Source organism: Pygocentrus nattereri, chromosome 15 (assembly GCF_015220715.1).
Source record: "Pygocentrus nattereri isolate fPygNat1 chromosome 15, fPygNat1.pri, whole genome shotgun sequence".
NCBI lineage: Eukaryota > Metazoa > Chordata > Actinopteri > Characiformes > Serrasalmidae > Pygocentrus > Pygocentrus nattereri.
In genome coordinates, this window is record NC_051225.1 from 22,568,258 (window position 1) to 22,593,287 (window position 25,030).

The 25,030-nt window shown below is 39.9% G+C and overlaps 1 protein-coding gene across 1 annotated transcript in view; it reads left to right on the forward strand.

Annotated features, from left to right (window-relative positions):
- cntnap5l (contactin associated protein family member 5 like) overlaps nt 1-25,030 on the forward strand; it is a 212,117-nt gene that overhangs the window by 1,153 nt on the left and 185,934 nt on the right. The gene's annotated exons all lie outside the window — the stretch shown is intronic.

The following is a 25,030-nucleotide window of genomic DNA, read 5'->3' on the forward strand; positions in this document are numbered from 1 at the left end:
TCTGTCTCTCTCTCTCTCTTTCTCTGTCTCTCTCTTTCTCTGTCTCTAAGTCTCTCCATCTCTCTCTCTCTCTCTCTCTCTCTCTCTCTCTCTCTCTCTCTCTCTCACGCGCACACACCCTAACTCTTTGAGAGCACTCTGACTTCCTTTCTCACTCTCCTTTATGACGTAATTGGATCCAGTCTGAAGAAGCGCGCGCGAGCGGCACTGAATGGAGGACTCTTCACTCGCGAGCGCAATTAAGTCCAGATGTGCGAAGCGTGTGGAGCCAGTTTTAGGCACAAACAGGAAGAAATCTGCTCGCGTGTTTTCTACCACCCTGGCAACATTTCTTTCTCTCCGTCATACGTGTGAAAATGGGCGGAGTTATTGGAAGTACAGCTGATTACATATAGAGAAATATACAGAAAATATACACGAAAGGAAGAGACAATGTACATGTTAAAGTGGCTTAAGTGACTCTGCGTTATTGTTTTTTTAAAGTGACTTAGTGTCAAGGTGTCATTGTCCAAAGCAGAGATGATATGATAGCAGAGATGAAATGATAGCAGAGAAGAAATGATAGCAGAGAAGAAATGATAGCAGAGCTATGCAATTACATGTCATAACTTTCTGTGACAGAGCTTTTAGAGGCCTTAAGACTTCAGACATCTTGTTCCTATCACCACCACTGTGAGGCAATTCTGACTATCGCAAAAGTTTCTCTACAACAGAGCATTTCGCATCAGTCCAGTCTGAATGGATTAAACCGAAATGATCAGATTATTAATTATTAAGATTATGCTGAAATTTAGAAAAAATTGGTGGAACTCCCCTTTAGTACCAGCTGTAAATTAGCAATGTGTTCCAAGAGACTTCCTTTAACATTGGCAGCAGATTCAGCAGCTAGACAGGGGGCATGAGCCTCCAACATATGCTGAAAGAATATTTACCAGCTGGCTAACTCGATTTCCACTCACAGGAGCAGATGTTCACTTGAGAAGGCGCAGCACAAAATGTGCCGAGATGTGGCCACAGCGTGTGTTACTGATGCTCAGATTCTCTGTACATATGTGCACGTGTGTGTGAAGAGGCTTTGATTCCTCAGCTTTCCTTTGAATTCATTTATGGCACCTGCCTACAGCAGTTTACAGTAGTTTTTATGTATTTGAATGACTTCAGTTCAAAAACATTCTTAAGTTGTAATTGCAAAAATGATTTCAAACCAGTTCTAGGCAGCCGAGTAATCCTTATTCTCTGTGAAGGCAGCATGCTAACAGACAGCACAACAGCTGGATGAGGTAGAGTTTTAGTAAGCGGTGCTCGGGTGACTCGGGAGAATTCCTGATGGGCCAGTAACATTTTGGAACACTTACTGTGAGCTGTGATGCTGTGATGTTATATACAAGTGTAAGGATCTATGGTTAGCATTAGCCCTGTTCAGACTACACAACCGCCTGCTCTGTCTGACTGTATCCGTGACATAAAGTCATGGATGATTTTGTACTTTTTAACACTGAATGCTATCAAAACTGAGCTGTTTTTAATCAGTTCAAAGTCACTGACATCTAGCTCATCTGTCCTTGGCATCAATATTGATGGGATTCTAGTAACACCTTCTCCCACATCTGCACCCTCAGAGTTATTTTTGACCCTGCACTCTCTTTTGACATCCGCACCAATTTCGCTATTAAGACAGCATTTTTCCATCTTCTCAGTATTTCTCGCCTCCGACCTTTTCTCAGCCAAGCCAATGTATAAACACTTGTGCGTGGATTAGTGACATCACAGCTAGACTACTGCAATGTTCTTTTTCTGGCCTTCTGTCAAAACCCTCACTAGGTTACAGTATGTTCAAAATGCTGCTGCTAGGATCGTCACCTTCATCATCATGCCTGTTCTTCAGATTCTTCAAAGGCTGCCCATTACATTCCTTATTCAGTACAAAGTTCTCCTTATAACATATAAAGCTCAGCACAGTCTGGCTCCTCAATACTTGGCAGAGCTTCTTCATATATACGTCCCATCCTGTACTGTGAGATCACAAAATCTAGGTCTTCTTCATGTTCCTAGATTTAAATTGGTTTCTATGGGTGGTCGATCATTTAATTTAGTAGCTCCCGAGTTATGGAATACTCTCCCACAGTCTATTCGGGATGCAACCTCGCGGTCCCCATTTAAATCTCTGTTAAAGATCTACTTGTTTTCACTGTGTCATCATTGTTCTGTTTATACTTGAATGTTTACCTGTAGTGTCCTTTTGTTTAATGTGTTGTTGTTTATTGTGTTGATGTTCTTTGATTGTAAAGCGTCCTTGAGCATGGGAAAGGTGCTATATAAATAAAAGTGATGATGATTATAATGAACTAGACTCTTTAAAAGATGGTTCTTCAAGGTTTCTTCAGTAAAGACCATGGTTCTTCATAGCACCAAGAAGGGTTCTCCTATTACTATGATGTCAAGCTTGTAACAATAGCAGAACCCTTTTGGCACTATATAGAATCATGTTCAAAAAGGATCTATATGGAACCATCTACAGCACAATCTCCATCACTCTGAAGAATCCTTTCATGATGCAAAGAACCATTTAATCATACAGAGTGTTCTTTGAGTGTTCCTGCTTCTATATAGAAACATTTTCTTTACTGAAGAACCCTTGAGGAGGCATTTTTTAGAATGTAGCTTGTAGTAATTGGTGCTATATAGAACCTTTTACCCCCCCAAACTTCAGTCTTAGAAGTTGGTTGTTTTTTCTGCTTTTTACAATCTACATAATCCCAATCACAATTTTAGACTCAATAGTCCATAAAACAGTGCTCAAGGTCTGTGGTGTCCAGTTGTGTTGAGTTCTAATGCACTTTTTTGTATGTTATTGTTCTTGATAGCTATACAGCCTTTTAGACTCACAGCTGAAACTTCTGAAATATCTTAAGTAAGAGTGGAGCTTGATTTTCTATGGTCTTTCAAAAATGAAAGCTTTAAGTACTGTTTATATCAAGGTGACAGGCTTGGTGGTTTTTTGAAGTCCAAGTAATTTTTTGAAGTCCAGTTTTGGAAAGTCTACTTATTTTCCTTCAACTTTTTATGTTAGTTGATTATCCAATATCCAATGCCTTCTTAAAAATGAGTAACTTCGGCATAACGGCTTACCAAGCCATGGACCTTGGAGTTAAGGAATAATAAGCCTTCGTGTGTAATGAGCCTGGAATGTTACGAGGTTAACACTTTGTCTATAGGATTAATAGACATAGGATTATTATTCAGTAACTACAGTGACTTCTATGCAAACTGGCTGAGCTATTCTTAGGTTATGGAATCAGAATCAGAATACTTTATTGATCCCAGAGGGAAACTGCAGTTACTACAGTTGCACCCATTCATGCAAAATAATAAACACTTGAATAATTTAAAACAACAAAAACAAAATTAGCAATATGTACACGTTTATATTCTTATGAATACTGTAAGTGGCAGTGACTGTGATAATAAATATGAAACATACTGTATAAAGCAGTTCAAATGATTGCACCTCTGAGTTATTGCATATTGAGGGAGGAGTTATAGCATTTAATGGCTACAGATAAGAATGACCTCCTGTGGCGCTCTGTGGTCATTTCAGTAGAATGAGTCTTGCACTGAATGTGCTCCTATATCTCATCACTGTGTCGTAGAGTGAGTGGGAGCCATTGTCCATAATGGCCTGCAGCTTAGACAGTGTCGTCCTCTCTGACACTGCCATCAGCAAGTCCAGCTCCACACCCACAACATCACCAGCGTTGTGTGTAACAAAACTTTCGGCTCTCTGGCAGGTCCCGGCTATGTTAGGGGTTTATAGCTGATTTGACTGAAAATTGAATGAATGGTGGTTTCATTTGCACAGCACTGTCTCTTGAAGATGGGAGGAACTTTTGAAAACCTACAAACAGTTTTGGGAAGCTTTTTTTTCCTGACTAATGCAGAGGGAAGCCTGATGGCTAACTTACTCATAGGAAGCCAAATATCATGTGTATTGATTCGCCTCTACATCAGTGAGTATGCTGTCAGTCAAGATTTCTTTATTACTATAGAGGGATTCCCAACGGTTGTAGGATGTACTTGAATAATGCATGCCGGGTATTGTAGTGAGACAACAGTGATGGATGAAGATGAAAATGGATACAAAATCTGTCATCTGACTTCTTTGAAAATGGTGAGGCTGAGGGATGCCCACAGAATATTACATTACTTGGCAAATGACATTAAAGTTCTAGTTTTAGGACACTCTTTTATGAAGTGACTTCAAAAGAAAATGTAATTCAAACCACTCCTTAGTTAAGATTCTCTAAAATGAGAACAATGAAAACATTAACATGCTAACTGATGTCTATTATGAAGGTGCTTTATTGAGAAAAAAGTTACTAAAAAGTACCATTTTTCTTTTCTTTTTAGTTCACTGTATTTGGAGTAGACATTTTTCTCTGTCCTTTCTCCGACTTAATATCAGCTACAGTTTTTCTGATTACTTCCACTCCAACAGGGAAAACTTAAAGCTATTCAGGGCAAGCCTGGGAAGCACTGATATAAAATATGTCAAACTCACTTTGTACTTCATCCTTGGGGAGTTGATAGAGGCTGTGGAGCGACAGGTTAGTTAAATTCAGAGCACACCTTATTAGACAGAAGGTGGGTGAATGCTGGATGAGTCTATTTTGAAAACAGGCAGGGAAGTTATGTGGAAAGGACCGGTGGAGCTCCACAGACTGTGAAGTCACTAAACTCTTTTGTGCAGAGGATTAAACTCTTTTTAATCTATTCCTCTGATCAAAGAACACTATCTCAGAACACTGTCGCTTCTCTTTCATCATGACAAATAAGTCGATTTTTACATAAAACTTTATACAAAGGCTATCTACAGGGAGCTGACACATAAACAAGCACTGAGTAGTTTATTTATGAACAGCTTAATTCTGTATTCATAAGGTCTACAAAAGAGGCTCAAACTAAAGACATCATTTTCATATATAGTTTTCCATAATAGCTGGTTGGCATCTTGACATATAGCATTTTAGACCTCTGCCTTATAAGTTCCATTATTTGGAAATTATGCTTTATAGCAGTGTTATAAATTAAATACAAATGTTTATACATTAAGGACCTTTATGTCAGTACAATGTCATTGAAACTTACTTTCCTCTGTTAGTTTCATGACATCTTTCGTAGAATTAGAATACATTCTTACTTATTCTTACACTTTTATAAGTGTATCAGATGTTTGGTGGTTAAGTATAATAGCCCTTGTCAGTATAATGACATTCATACATATTTTGCTGCATTACTTTCAGGGCATCTTTTCTAGGACTCATAGTATTCTCAACTAATCCCATACCTTAAAGGTTCCATTATTTGGGAATATATACGTTTATAAAAATGGAACAAATGTTTATAAGGGTCTTGGTACACTTTTATTTAGACATATTTTTCCAAAGCAGTTTGATGGTATGTTTCATAGAACTCACACTGATCAGGCATAACATTAACACCACCTCCTTGTTTCTACACTCATTGTCCATTTTATCAGCTCCACTTACTGTATAGGTGCACATTGTAGTTCTACAGTTACAGACTGTAGTCCATCTGTTTCTCTGATACTTTGTTAGCCCCCTTTTATCCTCCTCTTTCAGTGGTCCAGACCCCCATGGACCCTCAAAGAGCAGGTGCTATTTGGGTGGCGGATCATTTTCAGCTCTGTAGTAACACTGACATGGTGGTGGTGTGTTGGTGTGTGTTGTGCTGTTATGATCACACAGTAGTGCTGCTGGAGTGTTTAAACACTGTGTCCACTCACTCTCCGCTCTATTAGACACTCCTACCTTGTCAGTTCACCTTGTAGATATAAAGTCAGGGACGACAGCTCATCTGCTGCTGCAGTTTGTGTTGATCATCCTCTAGTCCTTCATCAGCAGTCACAGGATGCTGCCCACAGGACACTGTTGGCTGGATATTTTTGGTTGGTGGACTGTTCTCAGTCCAGCAGTGACACTGAGGTGTTTAAAAACTCCAGCAGTGCTGCTGTGTCTGATCCACTCATACCAGCACAACACACACCACCACCACATCAGTGTTACTGCAGTGCTGAGAATGATCCACCACCCAAATAATACCTGTTCTGTGAGGGTCCATTGGGGTCCTGACCACTGAAGAACAGGGTAAAAGGGGGCTACTAAAGTATCAGAGAAACAGATGGACTACAGTCTGTAATTGTAGAACTACAAAGTGCACCTATATAGTAAGTGGAGCTGATAAAATGGAAAATGAACATAGACACAATGAGGTGGTCATAATGCTGATTGGTGTATATCGCTATATTCTGGCTTCCATTACTTGCAAATGCTTTATAACAGTGTTTAAAATGGAGCAAATGTCCATCAGAGAGGTGACTGTGTGCAGAGCTGCATGCAGTGTTTTTAAATATCTTAATCCAGTTATTCATTTATTATGCATACAGTTCACTGTACAACACTGGTGTAGTCACATTAAGTTAGAGATCCATGAGCTCACATAAACAGCTTCCCTGTTCTTTCCTTTCTCCTCCATACTTTTTTGAATGGCCATAAAATGTGGTCCCAACATAAATGGGTTTACCTGAATATTGTTGAAGGTTAGTCAATGTGTCATGCTGCTAGTATCACACTTGAAAATGATGGTTCTTCAAGGGCTCTTTAGTGAAGAAAATGGTTATATATAGAAGCATGAGCACTTTGAGAACCCTTTGCATGATTAAAGGGTTCTTTGCATCATAAAATCTTTCTTCTGATTGGTGGAGAATGTTTTTTAAATGATTCTGTTTACAACCGTTTTCAAAATGGTTCTGTATAGCGCCAAAAAGGGTTCTTCTATTGTTACAGGTTTGACATAGTGACAGTGGAAGACACCTTTTTGGTGCTATATAGAAGCCTTTTCAAAACCGTCCATATAGAACCATCTACAGCAAATCTGAAGAAGCATTGAACGGTGCAAAGAACCTTTTAATCATAACAAAAGAACCCTCAAAGAAGTGTAGACCTGCACGCCTCTAATATTTTTCAGACTCAACATTCACAGGTTTCCATTTACAATGTGTCCCTTGGTGGGATAAAAATTAACCAGTCGAAATTGTTTGTTAATCAAGGAATTAACCAGTCACACTATGATATTTGTCCAGGACATCTTGGAACAAAAAATATAAGTAGGTATATATATATAATAAATATATATAAATATAAGCAGCTTTGTAAAAATATGTCTAGTCAGTGTATATGCTTGACCACACCACTGATTTTTGAAGTTTTTTTTATTATTTTATTTTTTTTTGGTGGTGCTGTGTGTTTCAAAGGTGATAATCGGTCAGTTGTAGATGCCAGTGTCTCTACACTCTCAGAAAAAAGATGTATGAAACTGTACCTGGGGCACTTGTCACTGCGGTGGTACCCTCAAGGGCACATCTCAGTACCTTTAGTCAGGGTGTAACTGTACCATAATTTAAATGATGTTTTCTAAGTTGTGTTGACTTCACGCACCCCATCTCGTCTCCAGGCTTTTTATTTTATTGTTAAAAACAAGCAAATCTTTCCACTGGGAAAAAAACTTATATAAGAAACACAATTAGACTGCTTTTCCTCTGATAGAACATTTATGTTGTTTGTATCTTAATGAACGAAGAATGTACCTGCACAGCACCTTTATTTCTAACAGTGTAGCACTTGGGGGCTGCATAAAGGGGCTATGATGAGAATCTAAACCACACCAGTTTCATACATTTTTAGTCCTTTAGAGATTCTGCACTTTTTATATTATTACCTCTCTCTTGCCATGTGTGTTTTTTTTTCTTTCTTTTGATTGCCATCATTATATACACTAATACCTATGTGAGGCACTTTGAACAGTGGAAAAGATGGCTGTTAGCTCACAGCTGCTCCCGTGGAGTAATTTCCAAAGCCCGGTCCAAATGAACTGAACTTGCTCTCCCCGTATGTGTTTGCGTCTTGTTTACCATGCTTGCTGGCATATGTGGGCGGGTTTGTGTTAAACACATCGCGGGTGATTATACTGTATATTTGTTTGCTATGAATTGGCATGGTTATCAGGTGGTATGGCTTAAAGCTAGATAACTCTCTGGAGGGGGGTTTGCAGATGGACGCTTGGATTCAGACAGGTTTTTCAGATGTGAAATGAACATGGGAGTGGGACCTAGCCTGGCAAATAAACTCAATTGGACATCCTTTCCATTCAAAACAAAGCTTTTAAACCGTACTCTGACTCTGGCTTAACGCACATACACAACAGGACACTTCTGATGGTTTGCAATTCCCTGAGAAGGTGTCTAATTATCTAAGCTGTGCAACCATAGTGTTTTTTTTTTTCTTGTGACAGCAGATCTATCTATCGCCGGGTCTCTCCTGAGATGCGGGAGCCGTCTTCATCTGTAATTACAGCTTTGTCTCAGGCAAGCTCCAGCAAAGACCTTGAGCCCAAGATAATGTACCACCACGGAAATGAAACAAGAAGTATTTTACAGGAGAAAACATGCCAAGTTGTGTACCAAACGCACTTAAATCAACCAAACGCGGTTAAATCAACATACTGTCGGCTCATGACGTGAGTGACAGAATAACTAAATGGAGCCATAAAAAAGGAAATAAAAAGTAAATAGGGAAGACTTTATTTTCACTGGCCATTATTATGTCCTTGTAATGTCCTTATTAAGACTTATAGCTGCAATTTAATTGGCTGTCTATGGCTACTTTATTAAGCAATAACTAGAGTTAATTGTGGAATTTCCAGAGTACCTTTATTTGTATATTAGACATCATAACCTTGTGCACATCCCTTTCCCGAGCACTGGGTCTATAAGAAGTTTTTTCCTTTGATTTGTATCAAAACAGTAATAAATGGTCAGTTATCCTCAAGTTAGCTCTAAGTAAAAATAAGCTGACCGCCTAGTCTAACTCTTCCAATGACAACCATTATTTGAGTATGGAATCTACAATACATATTAACACAGCTTTTAGTCAACACTTGATTGTCTTAGCAAAGCACTAGCTGGATGTCTTCATTAAGGACAGACCATTGTATCAGATGATGGATAGCATAGAGGTATTGTGGATTTATCATTAGCTTCCTAAAGCACTGATATACTGGCTCAACTTAAATATTTATATAAGTTAAGACTGTGAATTACTTCTAGAGTTTAAGAAATTAAAGCTAGAGTTTGTTATTTGTTATGTTATGCACCACAGCATTGTATCCCTTGGCCTCATCAGTTTGACATAATGCACGATTTTATATGATTTTCATGCTTTTGTTCATTAGTGTTCACTCACTACAATACCCAGCATGCATTACACGAATGCATCACACTCCCACTGGGAATCCTTGTGGTGTCAACCAATCCTGACTCCTAGCCTAGCCCTTGACCCTGAACCAAGCTCGCAATAGCATAAATCTTACCTCAGTCAGGATTCTATCTTTTTTTTCTTTTTTTTCCCTGCAAAATAGAAACCAGAGACAAGTTTCGTTTTTTCTAATCAGCCAGAGAAAAGAAGTCAAATTGAGGTAAGGAATCTAGATAGCGCAGCTTTCTAACTTTAGGCTTTAGCTTGCTGTCCTCTTCATATGGTGAGTCATTTCTGCTGTTAGCTACCTTTCTTGCTTCTGCATTCACCAGCTAGCAAATAAATAAATACACTGTTAAAAAAAAATAAAGGGAACACAAACAACACAATATAACTCCAAGTAAATCAAACTTCTGTGAAATCAAACTGTCCACTTAGGAAGCAACACTGACTGACAATCAATTTCACTGCTGTTGTGCAAATGGAATAGACAACAGGTGGAAATTATTGGCAAATAGCAAGACACACTCAATAAAGGAGTGGTTCTGCAGGTGGGGACCACAGACCACTTCTCAGTACCTTTCTGCTTTCTGGCTGATGTTTTGGTCATTTTTGAATGTTGGTGGTGCTTTCACACTCATGGTAGCATGAGACGGACTCTACAACCCACACAAGTGGCTCAGGTAGTGCAGCTCATCCAGGATGGCACATCAATGCGAGCTGTTGCAAGAAGGTTTGCTGTGTCTGTCAGCGTAGTGTCCAGAGGCTGGAGGCGCTACCAGGAGACAGGCCAGTACACCAGGAGACGTGGAGGAGGCCGTAGGAGGGCAACAACCCAGCAGCAGGACCGCTACCTCCGCCTTTGTGCAAGGAGGAACAGGAGGAGCACTGCCAGAGCCCTGCAAAATGACCTCCAGCAGGCCACAAATGTGCATGTGTCTGCACAAACAGTTAGAAACCGACTCCATGAGGATGGTATGAGGGCCCGACGTCCACAGATGGGGGTTGTGCTCACAGCCCAACACCGTGCAGGACGCTTGGCATTTGCCAGAGAACACCAGGATTGGCAAATTCACCACTGGCGCCCTGTGCTCTTCACAGATGAAAGCAGGTTCACACTGAGCACATGTGACAGACGTGACAGAGTCTGGAGACGCTGTGGAGAGCGATCTGCTGCCTGCAGCATCCTTCAGCATGACCGGTTTGGCAGTGGGTCAGTAATGGTGTGAGGTGGCATTTCAGCCCTCCATGTGCTCGCCAGAGGTAGCCTGACTGCCATTAGGTACCGAGATAAGATCCTCAGACCCCTTGTGAGACCATATGCTGGTGCGATTGGCCTTGGGTTCCTCCTAATGCAGGACAATGCTAGACCTCATGTGGCTGGAGTGTGTCAGCAGTTCCTGCAAGATGAAGGCATTGAAGCTATGGACTGGCCCGCCCGTTCCCCAGACCTGAATCCGATTGAGCACATCTGGGACATCATGTCTCGCTCCATCCACCAACACCACGTTGCACCACAGACTGTCCAGGAGTTGGCGGATGCTTTAGTCCAGGTCTGGGAGGAGATCCCTCAGGAGACCATCCGCCACTTCATCAGGAGCATGCCCAGTCATTGTAGGGAGGTCATACAGGCACGTGGAGGCCACACACAATACTGAGCCTCATTTTGACTTGTTTTAAGGACATTACATCAAAGGTGGATCAGTCTGTAGTTTTTCCACTTTAATTTTGTGTGTGACTCCAAATCCAGGCCTCCATTGGTTAATAAATTTGATTTCCATTGATGATTTTTGTGTGATTTTGTTGTCAGCACATTCAACTTTGTACAGAACAAAGTGTTCAATAAGAATATTTCATTCATTCAGATCTAGGATGTGTTATTTGAGTGTTCCCTTTATTTTTTTGAGCAGTGTAAATAAAAATTTATCACTGTTGTCAGAAGAAAGCTTCTCCAAAATGATAACTTTACAAGAAATGGCAAAAAAATATTTTGTTTTAATATAAGTCAATGGAAGCAAACATTTTTTTCCAAGTAATTTTGGTCAGTTTCTTTTGGTCCATTCCTCATGAAATGTACATGTATTTTTAACTTTCAACATTCCTTCCCCCAAAAATTTTAATTTTTCTAAACTTCCTTAGGTGCATTATCAGAATGGGGGTTACTTAGTCTGCAAACTGGAGAATCTCAATATAGAAACTACTACAGCACCAGTTTGGTAGTGTGAGTTAGCATGATGATAACATAAAGATGGTCAAAATTTTCACTTTAGCTGTAGGATCCCTTTAACAACTGACAAGCCAGGAAAGCTCTGTTGAACAAAGACTACTGGGGTCTGTTTAATTACATCAGAAATTATTATCAGCAGACATTTTAGCTCCTTAAGAAACTGCCATTGTATTAGGCTTTTGGTTAAAACTGGTCTTAATGGCAGTAAATTATGTGCAAATGACCTTGATGTGCAATGTAGCGTCGACGTAGATGAGGATGATGAAAACAAAGTGCATAAATGCATATTTTGAACAGGCAGCAAGAAATGCCCACAGCCAAGCACCAACCCCAACATGAAACACAGGGAGGGGGTAACATGGGGGCCACGACAAAAGAGGAAGGTAAACATATCTACCTACTCAGACACAGTAATATCACCACCAACAGCAGCAAGAATTAACGTCCTTCTTGCCCCGGAGCCTGTTGCTCCCCTAAGCTCCTCACGGCTGCACAGAGCCTGTGGTGGACCCCACAATACCCAAATAATATGTTCAGGACAATGCTGGATTTCCTCTAGTTATTGCTTATTAAAGTAATAAATGGCAGCCAGTTGATTGATAAGGGCATTTCAGGGCCACTATAATACTTCTAAAATAATGTGGGATTTTTTTCAGAGAAGATTCACAGAAATCTCCTTCTGAATTCAATCACCAGTGAGTGAAAGTACTGTTGTCATCCAAGCTGCAATAATCAGATTCTGCAGTGACAGACTGTATTGTTGCCTGTCTGCCTGCACTTCACTGATCCTTATCCTTGAAATGATGTCAGTCGTGTATCAGCCAAATCCAAAGAGATGATGTGTAGGGTGTGCTGCACATTTCATTTTCTGCTGTACGTACTGCTTTTCGCTGTGATTAAGAGAACTTATGATCAGGATCTAGTATGTTCTCTCTAAATCCTCCCTCCAAATCTCATCGTTCTATTGACGGAGTTTTGAGCAATGGCTGGCAAACTAGGACGAAGTTCTTCTCAGCTTTACATTTAGGAAGTGAAGTTGTATATCATGATATGTCAAAGAAAAATATCAATATAAAAGTGATAATTCATACTGTGATGGCTTCAGGGGTTTATGCTAAAGTATTTCATAAAGCAATTACAGTGAGGGGAAAATATGGAGTCATCTGTCTCTGTTACTTATGCTTCCGGTGTATTTATCCACTTCAAGTTTATATGCATAATGTACTTGTAGCACAGCATGTACCAACCCGGCCTCAAGGAGGACGCTGGAGGCAGGATTCTGATCTGCAGCAGCCATTCTCTTTATTTCCCAAAACACAAAACAAACACAGCACCATGCTGACCACGTTTCAGTAGCTTCAGCTAGCCGGCTAGACTTTTCAGTCTTTCTCTTTAGTGGCTTTTCAGCTTTGCCTTTCTTAGCTGCTGCACGTGAGCATCAGAGCCGAGAGGGAACGAGAGCTTGCCACTCCGCCTCCCCGTTACCACCCCCAGCTTCTCAGCCACCTGGGTCGAACATAGCGGCCTCAATGCATAACAGGGGGAGGGGCCTGGGCGGCAGAGCTTGGGACTGGCTCCTTGCAGTGGTGCATCTCACATTTGGCACCAGCGTCCTCCTCCACCCGACAGCACTCTCTTGCCTCGCGTCTGTCTGGGGAGCTCGAGCTTTGTGTTCCGCCCCCTCCACACATGCGGCTCTCTCCCCGGCGTCCTCGCCAAGGTGCGTCACCGTTGAGTGCTCGGGCCCCGCTGTTCCGCCGGCTCTCTCAGCCGGACCCCGGGGGCCTCATACATTTCTACTTATATTTTTAAAAAGTAATGTAAATAGGAATCATTTTTCAAACACCACAAATTAATAACTTTGTCACAAAGCTGTTGGTACTTACAGCTTTGAGTTATCTACGGTAAGAAGTAGTTACCTTTTTGCTCCCCTCAAGGTTACAAAGGTCTCTTTGCTGGCCTCACTATTTCAAAATCCTCCCTACATTTTCAATAGGACTCAAGTCAGGGTAAGTCTTGCTAACCAATCTTGAGTTTGATAGTTTTGGCAGTGTGTTTGGGGTCACTGTCTTGTGAAAATCTTCATCTTCTCCACTTTCTAGGCCACTGAAGTGAAATTCTTGTTCAATATCTCCTATTTCATTCCATTTTTGTTACCTTGTGTGATGTGTACCATTTGCAGAGGAACAGAACCATGTCATCATGCTACCTCTGCCATACTTCACAGTGGCTGTAATGTTCTTTCTCCAAACATGATGAGCAAAATTTTTGCCTGTTTTTGTTCTGTTTTTTGTTTTGTTTGAAGATAGGGTGTTGTTACAAAAGACTTTTAATTTGTCTGAATACTTGTGTGCACATTTTAGATGCATCCCTGTACTCCTTTTTTAGCAGAGGAGTTTTGTGGGGGGTATGGGTGATGGGTGGAAATGGAGATGACTGATTATTTATTTTGCTTTGTGTACCTTCCGTATCATTAGTCTGAGAGAAATCTTGCATGGCACACCTGCCTAGGGGTGATCAGTTGTGTTTCCGATTGCATATTATGGAATCCAGCATACCGACAGAGATAAGGTCTGTAGCTTTTTCCATCCAAGAGTTGTTTAATACCTGAGAACTTTAGGAAGCTCCTGCACCTTCACCATGATTGCTAATTTATAGTGTCTAAATATACATATCTTTGCTTATGCATATGAATGCATACGTTTTGTTCATATTCAGAAGTGTAATGTCAAAAGACGCATGCAATGGAAGGATATTAAGTAACAAAAAGTGTTTTAATAGTTATTGTCTTTCAGTATAATGTGCTGTGTTTAGTGGCTCATTGCTTTTAAACAGAAGAATCTCAAATACCTACCACAAGCTGTGAAATGCAGGAGTGAATCACTGCAACACATATTCTAATGGATTCCGAGTTCTGCTTATTAGGAAAATAGCCACCTAAAGGTGAACATTTTCTAACATTTCCTAGCTCACATCAGTGGAGAACAGAAAATTGCAGATAATAGTCAAGCTTGAAACTATTGGTACTTTTTATCTTTTTTTCTATCATGAAAGGCATGTTGTACATTGGTGTCTTCATACATACAGTGTGCTGTTATTGTATCTCTCTTCATTTGGTGGTTGTAGCATGCAGTTTAAAGTAATTGTGGGATATTTACAACTGATCTTATTGACTAATCATTACAAAGAAATGGATAGCTATTTCTGTTTTACGCTGAGGCTCTGATTTACAAAAGGTTTGCCTGAGTGAAAACATGCAAACTTGCAAAAAAGACCAACTTGATGTACCAACAGTGTCTATACAAGACTGTGGCTTTCAAATAAGCATGAAAGCTTATATGGTGTGCCATAAAGAGCCCATGTCCTGCATTTTTCTTGCATTTTATTTTTTCCCCTAAGTTCCCCTTAATTATATTTGAGTGAGGTTTATAAACTGAAAACAATCAGAAACAATTTTCCAACTATATTTACTAACATCACTAACATAATATAAATAACTCTGTTTTGAATGCAGTTTGGGCTGAAACACTCCAACTAGGCTGAAACATTAGTCTGAGGGCCTGATCTGAACTGGTGGTCAGTTTTGAAACTTTAACAGTGTTTACACTTTATCAAAGTTATTTTATTCTAAAAAAATGGAGGAATATGGGGGCCCTTCATGAATATACAGTCTAAGGTGTTTCTTTCAAAAGGTGTGTGTGACGTGGCAGCAGGACACAGACGCATGCAGATCCTAAACGCCACATTTTAATATATAGATAGGACACAGGCAAATGTGTGGTCGAAAAGGAGTCCAAGAGTCAATACACAGATTCAATAACACCGGCGACAGTCACAAGACAAAGAAACGAACAAACGGTCATTCCAAGCAGGGGACAAACAGGGAAACAAGGTAGTCCAGAATATCGCTCTGTATGCTCTCATAGACGCAATACTTCACACTACGCCTATGTTAAGCCATGGCTTAAATACTACACCAAACCCGATTCACCTGACCAACACAGGTGAATCATATTAGAATTCTGGGGAACGTGAACGCTGATAGGTCTGTGAGTTAGAGTCTGAAGTCACATGATGGTGCACAGAATCCTGGAAATTGGAGTCTGGATGGGAGTTCTCTGGATGCGTGACAGTGTGAACCATGGAGAGGTGTCAATGAAAAGAGATAATTTACTAAGCCTGAAAGTCATTTTGTGAACCACGTGTGGAAATGAATACCGCTTACAGCCAGGCACTAATCCAATGAGCGTTTTATACCATGGCTGCTGCCAGTGTATTTTTAATGGTTGTAGTTTACAATAAATCATTTTATGTAAAATATGTACACAAATTAAATATGTAATATGTAAAAATAAAACATATATTCTTCACTACATACTTGCTTGATCACTGATTTTAAAAAAATCCCAAAACTGTAATGGCTGGTAATGAGATTTGTTTATTCATTTATTTATTTATTGTCTATACCTCTATTACTGTATATAGTCATGAGCAAAATCAGTGCTAAAGGCACAGAGCCAAAACAGCCTATTTGACTAAGAGATGGTGGAAAATAGTCATGTAAAAATTATGATTCTTTTGGTATCTCAATGTTATTGTTACTATAGTCATACATAGTAGCATTGCTATTGTTATTATTATCAGTACTACAACATCTCCTCTCTTTACAAAAACACTAAACAAAGTTGTGGTACACTGATAAATTACAAAAGGAAACACTTTACTATGATGGACATGGATGTATAACTTCTGTTAATGTATTTTCATCCTCCAGTAATGTCACATAGACTGAGCAAGATTCCTTAAAATCTTCTTAGTGTTTTATTTAAAAAAAAGAAGATTGAAAAAGTTGATTCAAGAAATTGACCATGAAAAGATAGATCTAATCTAAAAGAATCTTCAGTGGGCCATGAAAAAGCAATGCTTAATCATAGTATCATATTGCATGGTTTATAAAATCCACTTCAGAAAGGTATTTATTTCTGCCGATAAGGCCTCCACATGTGAAATGTAGAGGTTTTACAATTCACTTCTGGTCCGTGTATTACTTGATCTTGTTTAAAGCATGGCAGCATGACGAAGGTGCACTAGATGAACTTGTTTACATTGTTTTTTGTGTTTATAAGCTGAAGAGACTGCAGACTCTTTGCCCAGACGTTACATAGAATAATCACCTTGACCTTCCACAGACTTCTTCTGTTGTCTGTAGTAATTCTGTGTCAGCGTTACTGATCTGAGCCACAGTTTTGTAGACTTTAGACTTTCAAGCTGATGCATTTGTATTACTTTCTTCCAAGAACCTCATAAATGCTTTCATGGGTAGCTGAGGATGCAGCCACTGAGTAGCACTGACTGAAGTGAAGCTAAACATTTTTGAATGCCCTCTATAGTTACAGCACCAGCACAGTGCGACAGTAATTGTGGGTCATTCCTATTTCAAATGAAAGTATCAGTGGCTCGGGAGCCACACTTTTTACAATTACCATACTCTCTTTGATATTAAACGTCCTGTTGTTTATCCCCCTCACTCATTATACACACATGTATGATCAGGCGTAACTTTCTGACCACCTCTTTTCTTCTACGCTCATTGTCCATTTTATCAGCTCCACTTACTATATAGATGCACTTTGTAGCTCTGCAGTTACAGACTGTAGTCCATCTGTTTCTCTGATACTTTGTTACCCCCTTTTACCCTTTTCTTCAGTGGTCAGGACCCACACGGACCCTTGGATGGATCATTCTCAACACTGTTACTGTGTGTTGTGCTGGTTTGAGTGGGTCAGACACAGCAGTGCAGCTGGAGTTTTTAAAGACTGTGTCCACTCACTGTCCACTCTATTAGACACTCCTACCTTGTCAGTCCACCTTGTAGATATAAAGTCAGGGACGACAGCTCATCTGCTGCTGCAGTTTGTGTTGGTCATCCTCTAGTCCTTCATCAGTGGTCATAGGATGCTGCACACATGACGCTGTTGGTGGGATATGTTTGGTTGGTGGACTATTCTCAGTCCAGCAGTGACACTGAGGTGTTTAAAAACTCCAGCAGCACTCGTGTCTGATCTACTCAGACCAGCACAACCTAACACACCACCACCACGTCAGTGTTACTGAAGTTCTGAGAATGAGTGGAAGCAAAGTGTCTGTCATTTATAATTTTATTTGACTAAATAAAAGGCTATCTGGTCCCCACAGAACATATTATAAGAGCCCCTAGGCCAATAATAATGGGTCTTGCTGTTGCCCTGTACCAAGCTGGGCTCCTGGTACCATGTTATCTCCTACCAGTTTGACATCCATAAAAGCACCATCAAAAAATTAGTTTGTATCTTCTGCAAAGGAATGGCACAATTGGCAGTTATAACAAAAATGCATATGCACAGAGCATACTTCAACTTTCTTCTTGGGAATGTAATCAGATACAGTCATTTAGAAGAATATTATTCTTCTATACTCACTTCGTTCAGTCAGATAGAAATTCACAAAGGCCTTAATCGGACTAGTATATTCCGATTGAGATGTATACATGGACTTTTCCATTCTGACTGAGCTATTACTCAGATTATTAATGGATTATGAGGCTGCATGTAAACGTGATTACTGGGGTGGTATCCTCAATCCTCAGAAGTGCAATCTTCAGGATGAGGAACATACTTGTACCATATTCATTTGCAGCAATATATTCTTAGTTACATTAATTCCATCTTTTCCATCTTGACTCCAAACATGTTAGTTTATTTGTCTATTGTGAAACATGAGGTGGATTGCCTCACAGCAAGAGGGGCCTGGGTTCTATTCCTGGGCTAGACAACCGGGATCCTTTCTCTTTGTAATTGGCACGTTTTCCCTGTGTCTGTGTGGGTTTTCTCCCACAGTGCAGGCATGCATTCAGGTGAACTGGAGATACTAAATTACCCCTAGGTGTGAATGTGAGTGTGTGTGTGTGTGTGTGTGTGTGTGTGTGTGTGTGTGTGTGTGTGTGTGTGAATGCGTGTGTGCGATGGACTGGCGGCCTGTCCAGGGTGTTTCCAGCCTTCTGCTCAATGGCCGCTGGGATAGGCTGCAAGCCACCCATTTGACCCATGAAGATAAGCGGCTTAGAATATGAAGGAATGAAATATTACATTATAAAAAAAGGTACAAATATGTCCCTTTCTACTGTGAAAATGAATGGAGTGTACCTTTAAAACTACTTTAAGGTACACAGTTGAGCCTTAGGGTATATTTACATTGTTTGCACCTTGGTGAATAGAAGTGTACTTATACAGTACCTTTGTTTCTGACAGGGTACAACAGATATTTTGTTAATGTTTACTTTGAAATGAATAATATGTAATAAACAACTAATGGTAGAGATGTTTTGTACAACTGTATTGTAGATGTGGGTCACTCTGGAGTCCGTACCTGTTCACCAACCTGAGCCACAGATCCCGTATATTACGTTTGCATCAACCACTCAGAATTGAACAGCGCTAACAGAATGTTAAAGGCTAAGTGCAGCAGCTACAAACTACCCTGTTGTATTATAAATAAACGGTTGTATGAACGGAACCTCTTAAAATGTTGGGCTTATTATGCAGTAACAGAAGGGATTTCAGTGCAAACAGCTTGAGGTTTCTTAGGTTATAGAAGTATGTAATAGAACTTTGGGCCAGCTGCTGGGCCCTGGACATGTCAGGGGTTAATTCAATTATGCCACACATTTCCATTCATTCAATCTCAGTAGAGTCAGTATACAAAGACTTAAGTACCTCAAAATGAGGTTCAATTGTTGATGAATTAGAATTGAAATATGGTAGTACAATTTATTCAGGTTTCGTTGTTATGGGATTTTCTTTGGATTAACTTAAATAGTTTTCTTTCATGTTCAACCCCATAAATTCTTGTGAAGTGTACGTAAACCTGTTACTTAAAGACGACACCATATGCATACCATAATTTGGGAACCACTATTATAGGGATTGCCAAATCTCTGGATTATTCAATTGTGGAAAAGTAGTGGAAATCACGAAATAAATTTTGTTTGGGGACCATTTTGCCTTAGAACCCTCTGCATGTACCTCAGCGCCATTAATAAATAGGAAAAATATGTTTATATAATACTATATTATAGTAAACAATGTATCAGGCATCAGGCAGCATATTTGTCATTATTTCATGCAACAACTGATAGTGAGATGGTTTTAGAGACAGTAAGATCTGCAGACATCTGGTTTTTATTACTCTTGTTGTCAGTTCTTGGAGCATTTCACATCAAACCACTCTGAGAGCCTTTTTTACATTTTAAAGATTGAACTATGCTTTCACTAAGTGAAATTCCCTGTTAAATGGTGCAGAACCTTTACAGTATATTCTTCAAACTTGTAAACAGTTCCTTACACTCATACCTCACAATCTTTAATGATTTCTCAAATGAGTGGTTCTTTTTGGAACCAAACACGGTTGGTCTGAAGCATTGTTGCAAAGAACCCTTTAATCAGCTCTATTTTTAAGAGTCGAGCAGTGACGGAAGTGAGTAAGTGATTTTATCATATGGCTGCCAAAAACGCTGGAGGTGACAACTGAATGAGGTCTGTGATTGGCTTTCGGAATTGCTGGTTGGTGTTCATTGTGCCGTAATGCATTTGAAGGAACAGAAAAATGACCTTCTGTTCATCATGCTTGAGTTTCCTATTCTTGCACATATACAGCCTGGAATGAGTTCATGCTAAGTTCCTGTAGTAGGGCTTCTGACTCACAGTAGCTTGTGTTATTCTTTCTTTGATCAATTCTTTGATCACTTCTGAAACTTGCTTTGGTCTATGGTTGCATCAATCTGTGTATTACTCAAGCATGAAATTAGTGAGGTTGAGGAATTGCTGTTATTAAGAGTGAATGACTTTGAGATTAATGGTCTTTGCAGTTATGCCATAGCAAAGATTCATATACGTACCTGTACATCTGCCTACCATCTCCTCATTACAATAAGTCCATTTAAATTAATTCTAGTTTGTCCTCATACTGTGCCTTAGAGGCCTTCATCAGAATGAATGTTTCGGCATGGCAACAAGCTCCATCAGCTGAGATCTTATTATTATGTTTGACTCACTGACTGCCAGTTCCTGCAAGCTGGAGGTAATCAGGTAGCATGTCTTTCTTAACTCTTGGTCATCCTTGCACAGTACATTCTCATAAATTTAGATTTAGATTCATTTCTTTTTAAGTTTTAGACATGTTTTCCTTGCCCCTGCAGGCTTTGCAGAAACAAAGTCATAAAAGTCGTATTTCCACATACAGACTTAATGCCTGTGATGCTCCTGTAGTATCAGGTTCAGTGAGTAATGAATGTTTCTCAAAATGAATTGTCTTCACCTCAGGTACATTCCACACCTCTCTGCTAATAAACTGAGAGTCAAGGCCTCTTTATTGTCTTCAGTAAATAAAGGCTGGGAGATGCTAGCTTGTGCATTGGTGCACTGAGGCATTGATGGACACAAAATGACTCTGTGAAAGGAATGAAGCTGTGATAAAAATCTGTGACCCAAAACTATTAAGACTCAACCCCTTACATGCCCAAGGCCTGGTGGCAGGCCCAAAGTTTTATTACACTCTTCTTTAACCTAAGAATAGCACAACCAGGATACACTGAAGTCACTGTAGTTGCTGAATAATAAGCCTTAGTATGTAATAAGGTGTTAAACATAGACTTCCATTACTGATTAGATACATTACCCTTGGCTTGCTAATTTTTTGTTTCTTTAAACTAGGAGTTCTCTTTTTTAGTCTGAGGCCCCCTTAGTGGATAGCAAGTGCAACTGCTTCCCACCCAGAAATTGCAGAAACTCTGGATTTTAACTTTTATTGACAGATATTGGCTGCAGAACACCTCCTCCCTTCTTCTTCTTCTTTTATAATGTTTCTGTTTGGGAGATGTTAGGTTTTCCTGTGATGAAGATGAATGGGTAGATAGGGTCTATGAAAATTGTTGAGAAAATGAAACACTGGATGATAAGTATGGCTTTTTTGTAGCTTTTTATAGATTTGCACAAGTACTTTTTTGTCTTATATAAAAGTCAAATTACCTTCAAAAGCATATATTAAACTAGCACCTTTAGTGGACCATGAAGATTGGTTGGTGGGGCATCGCCCCACTAAATGTCCCTAAGGTTTTGTAGATTTCCACATGTACTTTGCTGTCTATCTAGATGTCTACAGGAGCAAAAACATACCAACTCACAGCTCCTAAGGCTGCAGCTAACCAAAAGAAATTTCCCTTTTTTCCTGTGGATATCTTTAAAGACTTCTCATTCACACTCAGATGCAGGGTTTGTAACTTTTGCCATATGGTGTAATTGTCTTGTCAATCTGTCACAAAACGTGTCTTGGCTCATAAACAGGGATGACAATTACATTTCACATCTTCTTAATAGCACTTGTCTTTGCTGTTTGCCACATTGCTTGCTTTTGAAAATGTGACAGTTTTGTGCAGTTGCTTCACGGATCCACAGTCAAGCAGGCTTTTGTTTTTAGAGGCTTATTTCTCCTAATAAAGAAGTAAAAGCCATGGCAGGTTTAGCAAGTAAGGCAGTGGATGGTTAGATAGCAGTCAGAGCTGACTTTATAAGCATAAGCAGCTGCTTACAGCCCTGTGGCTGCCATTTGTGGCTTATTATTGTACCATTATGTTGTCTGAGACTCTCAAGAAAGGGCAGAAAAAGCAACCTAATCATGTCTAATGTATGCATCTGGAGAAAAAGAGAAGACGAGGAGAAAAAGCTAAAAACAGAGTTGTTTTTTGTGACTTGTAGTTGGACAACAAGACGTAGTGGATCTGGGGTCAGGTTCAGCTTCTGTTTCAGTTTCTGACAAACACAGCCACAGTTAACTTGTTTTAAATCAGTTGTTAACAACATTCTTAGTTAATACAGGTTTAGATACTCAGGCTGAGATTAATCCCTGCATTAGTGCAAATGAAAGCACATCATCTACAACGAACAGCCAGTCATGTGAAACGAAGAAAAAGTGACTGGTAAAAGGCATTTATATCAGTAAAAAGTAATGTTACTGCTTTTGCCACCAGGGTTAGATCAAGCTAAGCTTAAAGTTAGCCAGGTAAGCATCAAATACTGCGAAATACTTCTGGATCGAGAATGCTGAGAAGGTTATTTGAAATTTATCTGCAACTTATCGCTTAGTTTTCTATGATATTGGTGATTTAAAGATTTTTTTGTTAGTTTTTTTAAGTTAAGTGATACTTTTTTGATCCCACAACCGGGAAAATTCCACCTCCGCATTTAACCCATCCGTGAAGTGAAACACAACATACACACTAGTGAACACACACACTAGGGGGCAGTGAGCACACTTGCCCGGAGCGGTGGGAAGCCCTATCCATGGCGACCGGGGAGCATTTGGGGGTTAGGTGTCTTGCTCAAGGACACCTCAGTCATGGACTGTCGGCCCTGGGGATCGAACCGGCAACCTTCCAGTCACAGGGCCAGCTCCCTAACCTCCAGCCTGTTTTCTCATTGTCTTTTCTGAAAGACAATGAGAAATAAGGTAGTTGTAATAAAGCCAACAGAGCACTGAGGTTGAGCTGTTGTATCCTCAACCCAGGAAACAGCAGTATGCCAGCCAAAGAGAGGAAAAAACCAACATTACTTTGATCCACCCAACCCCAAGCTTTCCTGCCATGCTTCTCTTTAGGGCTCCAACAGCCAGAATCCCAGAAGTGCTCTGCATTAACACAAGGGTGGTAAATGCAGCGTTGAGAGGGAGAAAGCGCACTTTCATTTATTTATTTATTTTTTATGATACAGCATTTGGCAGTCACTTTGTTTGTTTGCATTCATCTGACGCTCAGCCATGGCCTTAATTTCCCCTCATTAAAACGCGGGATTTTGTTTGTCCTGCGCTTCGCTTTAATCTGTCTGAAATCCCCGCCTGCCTCCTTTGATCTTCATCTGGTGAGACTAGGCTGGGTCCTCATCAGTGCGGGGCCCCTGTGCCCTCGTCTGCCCTCCTCATCCCCCCTTATCCATCCCTAGTTTTCCCTCTTCCCTTCTGCGCATCCCTCCAGTATGAAATGTTTCTCAGTGGGGAGAGGTAGGTAACCTGTCTGATCACACTGTGTGAAATTCGTACAGATGTGGCAAATGTGTGGAAGTGATTTAGAGTTTAAGGTTGTTTCAGGTTACTTTGCAATCCTTTAAAGTCATAGTTATTGGCAGCATGGAGTAATTGATTATAATGCATCTCTTACTAACAGCTCATTGAAAGACTTTATCTGTATATAAGATATTTAGTAATGACCTACATATACATGACGTCAGGGGTGTGCCCTGGCAAGAGAGACAGATAATCAGCAAAACAGAGAGAGAAAAAGAGAAAGCAAGTGGCTCCATAGAGAGAGCTATCATGAGTTTGAGAGAAAAGGTTCATGAAGAGTATGCAAGGAAGAAAATATGTGAGTGGTTGAAATTTCTGTAAAATAGGCAAATCTACTGCACATGGTAGAAAGTCAACAGGTTGATTTAGCTTCAAATTGTGAGTTAACAGAACATGTTGTCATGTGTGTTACATGCTGTTATGTCATTATTTGAAGTACAATAACATTGCGATTTTAAGGCAGCCAAATCCAAACCAGTTTTAAGATGATCCTTTATTAGTCCCACAATGGGGAAATTCTCAGTGCTACAGCAGCAATGGGACAGTAACACACTCAAGAAAAAGAGAAGTAACATAAAGAAAATTAACAAGCAAGTAATGAACTTTGTTAACTACTTAACAAGGTTTTACAGTTTGTTACTTGTTACTATACAGACAATATATAATACTGAGAATAAAAAAAAGATAAAAAAATAAACTCTATCCTTCACAAAAAATGTACAATATAAGGAATTATAACTAAATATAAAGTTATTTAAACTGTAAGGATGTTTTCTTGAAATTCACATGGAGTACTGCACATGAGGTACTGGGTTATATTAAAAATATAAACAATTATTCATTGAAAGCTCAAGAATATTTACACTATGGAAATATTTAAAATATATTGCACATGAAGTGCTGAATATATTGCACACAAGAAAAGGTGATAAGATCACAGCATGTTCTGTAGGTGTGTGAGGTCTAGTGGGGGGTGGAGGGGGTTCTACTGGGAGCAGTGCTGGTTGTGCAGTCTAACAGCAGCAGGAAGGAAGGACCTGTAAAAATGCTCCTTCACAGACTCGGGGTGAAGCAGCCAGTCACTGAAGGAGCTGCCCAGTGTTGCCAGAGTCTCTGTGGTGGGAGCTGTTCTCCAGCATGGATCCTAGTCTAGCTAACATCCTCCTGTCTCCCACCGTCTGCACTGGGTCCATGGGGCTACCCAGGAAAGAGATGGCCCTCTTAATGAGTCTGCCAAGTCTCATACTATGTACATTCATTAATGAGTAATAAACCTATAATGTTATGAACTGAACAACTCATCAATGTTCAAAGTACATCATATCCA